At 42.0% G+C, this 8,988-nt stretch overlaps 1 long non-coding RNA gene across 1 annotated transcript in view; it reads right to left on the bottom strand.

Moving 5' to 3' along the window:
• Window positions 1-597: 597 nt before the first annotated feature.
• Window positions 598-8,988, bottom strand: part of LOC103178689 — a 192,854-nt gene continuing 184,463 nt past the window's right edge. Inside the window, exon 4 of the long non-coding RNA XR_006085539.1 lies at window positions 598-1,087. This is a non-coding gene — a long non-coding RNA (uncharacterized LOC103178689). The remainder of the gene's footprint in view (window positions 1,088-8,988) is intronic.

The following is an 8,988-nucleotide window of genomic DNA, read 5'->3' as shown; positions in this document are numbered from 1 at the left end:
CACTCTTGCTTCTGAGTCAGAAGGTTGTGGGTTCAAATTCTGCATCGACTTGAACTCACATAATCTAAGATGACACTCCAATGCCGTGCTGGGGTGTGTTGCATTGTCAGAGGTGCCATCCTTTGGATGAGATGTTAAACTAAGGTCCCATCTGCCAGATTCCTCAAATAAAATCGGTCATTTGTTCATGGCTGTTTGTGGGATGTTGCTGTGTGCAATTGTGCTGCCATGTTTGTCTACAAATACACAGTCACTCCATTTCACAGTAATTCTTGTGAAGCACTTTGAGATGTCCTTCCACGTGATAAGATGCTATATCAAATGCAAGGACTTTTATTATTATTGGGACTTTGCTGTACACAAATTACCTGCTGCATTCACCGACAAATACACAGTCACTACACTACACTCTCCTCTGAAGCACTTTGAGGCGTCCTCCTGACATGATAGGAGCTGTATCAAATGCGAGGATTATAATATTTACCCCACAGTATCTCCCACCCTGCTCAAACTCCTACTGCATCTTTGTAAACCTCTTTCAGACATTTAACTACGTGAACGGTGTTGTACAACTGCAATTTATGGTCATTGGAACACTTTTCATGCTGACAGTTTTAATTAAAAATGTATTCAGGAACTCCATTCACAGGTCCTTCTGGCTTGCTCCCTCCCTCCATGCTTTCAAGATATGTTTCAAAACGTATTTATTTGACTGTGTTTTCGGTCTTTTCCCCTCTTCCTCCAGGCTCCAGGTATTTGGAGTGATGCTTTCTTATCTGTGATGGTTGCTAATTGTGCCACTGAAATGAGCGTGAACTGTCTCAATCCATTTCTCACCATGTATTAGCCCACAGCAGATGACTGACTTCAATTCCACACCTATTGACCCGGAGAACTCTGTTGCCAAGGTGTACATGTTGCTGGTAAATTATATTTTGCCCACCCTAGTTAATCCTGTTGCTTATGTGAGGCAATATTTGTCTTCATAGCGTGTTCTCCAGGGATAATTTGCAGGGGCTTGCATAAGCCCGACAGAGTTTGTGGTAAACCATCCAGAGCCATCTGAGTGTTCGCTCCAGGCGAAGGGCTTGAAAATAAAAATTATTATTAATGATGCAGCTTTTGTCCACACATGCGTTATTCAACTGGAGTTAGAGAATAATAATCAGGAGAGAATCCTGGCTCCTTCCTTCCACACTCCTCCCTAAGTGAATATTGATAAGATAATAATAATAATCCTTGTATTTGCTATAGTGCCTTATCACATCATTTTTGAGACATCTCAAAGCGCTTCACAGGATATACTATAAAGTGGAGTGACTATGTATTCTCTGGGTGAAATGCAGCAGCCTGTTGTGCACACAGCAATGTCCCACAAACAGCCATGGAGTTAGTGCTCAATTTTATTTGGGGGTTTGTTGGCCAGGACACCAAAAGAAACTCCAGTGCAGCGCTGTTAGAGGAACTGCTCTTCGCACAAGACCTTAAACCGAGGCCTTACCTGCCTGTTCACAGGTGAAATAAAAAGATCCCACAACGGTATTCAAAAAGGTCTATCATTCTCCAGGCCAACAATTCCTTAGATCAATGGTCATTTACCTCACTTCACCTCATGGCTGTTTGTCAGGATCTTGGTGGGTGCAAAATTGCAATTGTGAAAATTATTATTTTTGCTCAGCCAGATGTTTGATAAGCGCTGAAACTCAGCAGCATGCTTTTAAGAGTGTTCATACCAGACTGGGCGTTCCACATAAGTATGCCTCCTACACATGGAAATTACCCTGTGTCTGGAACAGAATGCACGCTCTCTCTCCCTTCGCACCCTGCTTACCCAATTTCCAGTGAGCATTTGGCACAGGTTGGAAAGAATCAAGGCTTTAGGGGGGTGGGGGGGCGGTGGTTGCGGAATGTGGGGGGCAGAGTTTGCATTGGGGATAACTGCTGAAGTTTAACCAGCAAAAAATCACTCAGATAGCCTGAGAAAACACTGATTACGCTTGGCACAACTGACAGTAAAGGGCTGTTTATGTGGAAAATGCTATAAAAATGCAAGGTCTTTCTTACAATATATAGTTTGGGACACGACATGTCATGAGATTGCCAGGATGGTGGAAGGCAAACTAGATGGACCTTGGACTTCTTTTGACTCGAAAATTCTTGGGTTCTTCTGTTCTCTTTTATTCCGACCTGGAACGCTGCCAGTTGCCAGCCGCTCATCTAAAAAAATGATCCTTCAATATACTGAGGTGCAATCTCATTCTTTGTGTGAGACAGAATCATGGGAGATGTGATGCTTCAAAAATCCTTCGTAACCAGATATTGCTTTTGAGTTTCATTTTACCAAATGGGCACTCAGTTCCTTGGCGCGTTGCAAACTTTGTTGCTTGGGTTTCTTGTCCCATGAATCGTGCCTGTGTGTGTGTGTGTGTGTGTGTCTGAGAGAGAGAAAGAGAGACAGAGACTAATTTAGCTTTTGAGAAAGTTTTTTTTTCAAATGTCACTGCACATTTCACCAGAAATTCAATCTTTCCTTTCCAGGTTTGTTCCTATCCCCTTTCTCGCCAGTGCTTAGTTAATTTTCCTATGCTCATTCGCATACCAAATGCCTCTCTGGTAGAATCTTTGCGATCACTTCTGAAAAGAACTGTGGTATCGGTGTATGGATTCAGTTCAGTGGAGGGTTTGATTAAAGGAGATTAGAAAGACCAGCTCGTGTTCGTGTGAATTCAGAGGTAAAGCTCGGATGGAATAAACCTTTATTAATTGTGTCCTTACCAGGTTAGATAGATATCACAATGTCGTGGTCAGAAATTATTGTATTATTGGAAAATGTCCCAATATGTGGACAGAATTCAGTGTGTGTGTAGGGGTAGTGGGGAAGGAGGGAATGATGATGATAATTATCACATTGATCAAAGGTAAGACATGATAATTATCACATGGAGCAAAAATGGAGTCAAACACAGACAAAAATTACCACCAGTTTGATAGTTGACCCCTCTGCCCCCCTCCTACCCCTCCCCCCTCTTCCCCCACTACCCCGAATCCACTGATAAGTGATAGCTTCTGCTTTTTACATGAAATGCATTTCTGTTAAATGTAATGGTCATCTTTGAGCTCATGGTTTGGGCTATTGCTCCAGTGTAATGCTGGGGGAATGTTGTATTGTCAGAGCAGCATCTTTGCTTTGTCCCCCCCTCAAAGTGAGGGCCAGCAGTCTTCTGTCCCAGCACAGAATGTTACTGTTGGAATCCGAGACTGTTACAACACAGGAACAGGGTCATTCGGCCAATGATGAGAGTTTTCCCTCACATGAGCCACTCAGTCTTATCTTACCCTTCTGCTCCTACTCAGGGTACTGTGCTAATTGCTAATTGCGGAACTCACTGCTGCACACAGGTTTACTGAGTTCAGGGAATGTGCTGGTTAAACAGTGATACTGAAATCTAACATTAACAAATCAGATTAATCCTGTAATTTGACATTGCGCAAGTAATGTCCAACCATCTGGACAAAATCACATCATTTTATCCATGAATATAGCTTTTCTCTCTGCTGTTTCCCAGCCACATGATTGAACTTGAGAGAATGGGACCTGGCAGCTCAGAGCATATAAATGTGTTTGTTACATGAAATCAATGGAAATGTACAAATGTTTACAGTGATTGAACATCGTGTTTGTGTGTTGGATAATAATAATAATCCTTGCATTTGATATAGAGCTTTTTCACATCTTCTAGACGTCTCAAAGCGCTTCACTGAGTATACTGTAAAGTGAATTGATTGTGTATTTGTGGGCGAAATGCGGCAGCCAATTGCGTACAGCAGTGTCCCACAAACAGTCGTGGATTGAAGTGACCAATTTTATCATTTTTTTTTCTTGAGGGATTATTATCAGGCGTGAGGAGTAAGGAAACTTGCCCAAGGTTTTGCCTTTTCGAAAATGTTATGATTGACTCAGGGTCAGGTGAAGGGCGGGGGCGGGAGGGGAAAGGCAGGTATGAAATCTCTGAGCTTGGACACTTTGGAGGCTATTTCGCACCAACTGATCCATTGTAAAGATGCAGTGGAAAAGGTCGCCACTTTGAGCGATCAGAGATGTCTGCAGTCGCGCTGTGAATCTAGCTGTTTTGCTAATTTTGACATCTCACACCATTGCGATCTTATCGCTGTACTGATTTGTGAAGCACGCCCCGGATTAATATTCCAGCAGCCGCCCTACAAACCGCTAATGGCATATGATCGCGCCTTCTCACTTTGTTTCCTGGGGTTTGTGAAGAATGCAGGTTTCAAGAGCAGAAAATCAGTCGTGTTTCCTTTCATGTGGACTGTAACTCCCGGGATCGACCAAGAGTCAAATGGGTTTTAATATCTCCTTCCTGTCTGTATATTGTGTCCGTGCTCCAGTGACAAACTTAAAACAAAACTTTCAGACTCAATATATAGCAATCAATGTAAATAACATTGGTCATTCAATTCATGGCTGTTTTGTGGGATGTCGCTGTGCGCAAATTGGCTGCCACGTTTGTTAACAAAATACACAGGCCCTGCACTTCACAGTAAAATCCTGTGGCACTCTTTGAGAATCTCATTAATGTGATGAGGCGCTGTCTCAAAAGCAAATACCACTATACGATTATAGTATTATAATGATTACACAGCATTCAGATATAATAGTGCACTGCCAGTGTAAAAGGCTTGTAGTAGCCCACGTTGCCTGCTAAACCAAGTGAACTTTTTAACCTTGCTCAGAACACGATTCAGCGCGGAATGAAAGCCGGAAACCGGTGTCACTGAGCAGAACGTGTCAAAGCCCAATAGCCTCAGGCTCCCATCGATGCTCCCACTTTTACTGTCAGCGGGGAAAGCGGGTCACCTAACTACATCACTGCACCGCTTTAGAGTACAGTGACCCAATTGTGAAAATGTGCATCAAGGTTTTTTATTCTAACTCATTTTCATCTGATGTGCTGGGGCTTGCAGGGCCAGCATGTATTGCCCATTCCGAAGCTGACTGATTGAGACTAAATTAGGGCCAGTTCACTCGACCCTGGAGATTTCATATGAACTCAGATGAAATTAGAGCCCCTATGACTGAGACCAGGACACTGGACTCATTTAAAAAGCAGCTTGTTGTTGTGATGGGGGGGAGATGGTAGGGTGGCTTTTTCTTGAAGGATGAGATTGGATGGGCCAAAGGGGCTTTTTAATCCAAACCAACCTTGTGATCCCTTATGATCTTTCAAGATCTGTGAGTGACTTGCTTCCAAATTCATGCTGGATTTTCAGAATCTTCCACAATTTTGTGCGGAATGTTAAATTGTTTCCGTGGGCTAAGACTAGGTGGAATTTCAGGCCTCTGCCTCTGTACAATCCTTTATTGCAGAATTGTCCTTGTCTGAGTAAAACGCATTGCTTTCAGATGTTCAGTGATTACACAGCATTCAGATATAAAGTCAAGCTATTCTCTGGCGAGAGGTGCTATATCCAGCCCAAATTCAATGTTGTCAGAGATAACTTGGTGTTATCTTGTATTTGTGCTTCCAGAACAGTTACCATTCAGCTTGAGAGGGCATCCTGTCCTGTGTCTGATGTTCTGCATTATTCTCCTGATATCTGTGTTTACCTGCTTTGATATTTTACAATACCGCTGTCTAGTGATCCTGCTTTACGACAGATGTTCTGCACTTTACTTCCACTGATAACCTTCGAAGGTAGCACTTTGTGCTCCAATACAAAACTCCAACACAAGAGGAGTGTTTCCCCTCCATCCCAATTACAGCCTGTTAAGCCCACAACTGTCTGACACTGAGGATTGAGAGCCAGGATGGCACACTTGCTGCATGACTGAAACACTATAGCTCCCTCTGGGAAACAGCCACTAGTGTGACTGAATGTCAGGCAGAAAACTACCATATCTTCTTGGCATTTGTTGGTGCTGGAATGCACTTTGTTCACCAGCTCCCGATGCGTGAGCCTCTCCTGACAACTTAGACCCTAAATTGTAAGACACGGCAGCAAAACTAGACAGGCCACCGTAGCACTTCCCACTGCAGTGAACCGTCGTAGGACATGGTATAACTCAACGTTGCAGTGTTATTAGCATTTTGCCGGGGAGGAGGAGATGGGGGTTAAGCGGTGAAAGGGGTTACAAATGGAGCTTAGAAACAGGAACACTCAGTGACCGCCTGTTTTTGCCATCTTTGTGGAATGTAGGTTCGAAGTATCAAGCATAGGACATTGAGTTTCTCCATGGCTTTTGTTTGACATTGGGAAGTAGCTTTATCTCTGGAATGTCAGGGAATTGGAGAAGTTGCACAAGGAATTCTGGTTTATTAGTTGACGGATATTGTAGGCTAAAGAACATTAACCTGTCTGATTGATTTTTGTGTGCTGCACTCTGCAGGTACCAGATTAAAATTTCAGGCCCCGTAGGGATGGCTAAATCTCGTCAATATTGTATGGCTGTCTCGGCATCAATAATTCAGCACCAAAAAGTGACAGAATTCGACAGTCATCGCTCTGAGCTGAAAGGAAACAGAGTAATATCTGACTATTGTGACTTGTTTTGTGAACTAATGTATAGAGGGCGGGGCAGCAGTGTATGATTGCTGCCACCGTTTTTCTTTAGATTTTAGAAAGATATGTCAAAGCCCAAAGTTAATAAAGGGTAAGACATCACCGATTTGGAAAGAGTTTTGGGTATCCCCAAGCTTGGGGTTTAAAATTGTGTAGATTGTAGGAGGATAGAAAGACCTGGGGAGCGAAATTCCTACTGAGACTACAGTATTTATGTATTTATTTATGTCTGGCTCAGTTCGTAGCACTCTCGCCTCTGATTCAGAAGGTTGTAGGTTTGAGGCCCCAATGCAATGCTGGGGAGGTGTTGCATTGTCGGAGATGTTAAATCTAAGTCATGTCTGCCTATTCAGGTGGACGCTGTAACCCCATTACAGTATTGGAAAAGAGAATATATATAAAAGTAATTGTATATAATTATACATACTGTAAAATGAATTGACTGTATATTTGTGGGCGAATTGCGCATAGCAGTATCCCACAAACAGTCGTGGATTCAGTGACCAAATTATTATTTATTTACTTTTTTTCTTGAGGGATTATTATCAGGCATGTGGAGTAAGGAAACTTGCCCAAGATTTCGTCCTGCCAAGAATCAAACCCAAGTTTCTCGCTTCTACCTAGCAGTAAACAGGAACCAGGTTGTTAGTCGTTGGCGGATCGGCTTTCTGGGGATAATAATTCTTAAAAAAACAATAATAATTTGATCACTCAATCCACGACTATTTGTGGGACACTGCTGCATACAATTGGCTGCTGTATTTCACCCACAAATATACAATCAATTCACTTTACAGTATATTCTGTGAAACGCTTTGAGACGTCTGGAAGACACGAAAAGCGCTATATCAAATGCAAGGATTATTATCATTATTATTATAAAGAAAAGGTAAGGTATTGGGATTAAGTGGAAACCACACTTTTCCCTTGTTTACTTGTCCTCCCGACGTGAAAGGCCCTCTATAAATGTAATTTTGTTGTTGTTGCTGTGCGCAAATTGCCAGACATGTTCACTTACAAACCACAGTCACACAATATCCTGTGAAACTCTGTGATATATCCTGTGATATAATTTGTAGTATATCCTATGCAGCACTTTGACATCCTCCTGACATGAATGATTATTATTTTATATTTCTCCCTGTTCAGGTATTTATCTAATTTGCTCTTAAAAGCTAATATGGAATCTATCTCAACCATAGTTCCAGGTGGGGCATTCCACATCCTGACAACTCCCTTTGTAAAAATAATCTCTACATCAGGAGTTTGAGTTCACACCCTAGACTGAAACTGCAGTGTAGCGCTGGGGAGAGAGGCTGAATTGTTGGAGATGCTGTCCTTTGGATATGATATTAAACCAAGGTCCTTTCTGCCTGTTCAGATAAACATTAAAGATCCCATGACACTACTTGTAAAGAGAAAGCAGTTTCCACCAGTGTCCTGGCCAAGAATATTCCAAATAAATCGGTGCTGACTTCATGACTGTTTGTGGGACATCGGTGCACTCAAATTTGCTTTTATGTTAGCCTACAAATAGAGCCACTACATTTATCAGCAATTTCCCCACAAAGTACTTTGAGATGTTATAGGCATTATATCATGTGCTTTTATTATTCAGCTCTGACAGTTCTCCTGTCTCAAATGAAGCCTGTTCCCCTCCCTTTAGAAGCTGTGCAGTAGCCACCAATTGTCAACAGTAGTTTGGCAGTGCATTTTTCAATACACTGTAAATATTCTTGGGTGAATGGCTTGTTTATTCTGGATCTTCGAATAGGGTTATAAATAGAAGCAGTGGTAAGTTATTCTGCTTCTGGCGCTATGTGTCCTGTGAATACTGAGAAGTTGCTGGGAGTATTTCAACGAAGTGGGAATGGCTAGCGATCAGGAGATGAAGCTTTCAACGTCCGGTGTAGAACTGGGACCGGGAGACACAAGATCTATTCATGGTCTGGGCTATGTCCCCTCATCTCAGCTGGGATGTCATTTTGAGATATTATTAGCTTTTGGAGCAGGAAATAAATCAACCAGGATTTTGTCTCTTCAATAACTATCTGATCACTTCTTCTAAAGATTTCTGTGCACTCCTATGTGTCTGGATTTCAAAGACCTAAAAATTCACCTAGGCCATGGCTTGTTAAAGCCATTTAGTTTCCAAATATAAGATTGTGTAGAATCATGGAATGATTTAAGTTCAGTGTTCAGGCTACTAGATCAAGGCTGAATTGCCAAATATTTGCCCACGTTTCTGCGCAATCTTAAATTTTTAGGCAAAATGATCTTGCAAGCGATGACTACAGAAAATATTGTGCCTAATACCCTTAGTTATAAATAGCTTGAGCATTGCTCAAATGGTTTGATAAATTTGAATGGTCACAATTAGATTATTGCCTTATAAGTGATGACAAATAT

The sequence above is a fragment of the Callorhinchus milii genome, unplaced genomic scaffold, assembly GCF_018977255.1.
Source record: "Callorhinchus milii isolate IMCB2004 unplaced genomic scaffold, IMCB_Cmil_1.0 Scaffold16, whole genome shotgun sequence".
Classification (NCBI taxonomy): Eukaryota; Metazoa; Chordata; class Chondrichthyes; order Chimaeriformes; family Callorhinchidae; genus Callorhinchus; species Callorhinchus milii.
This window is presented reverse-complemented; position numbering and strand designations above follow the sequence as displayed.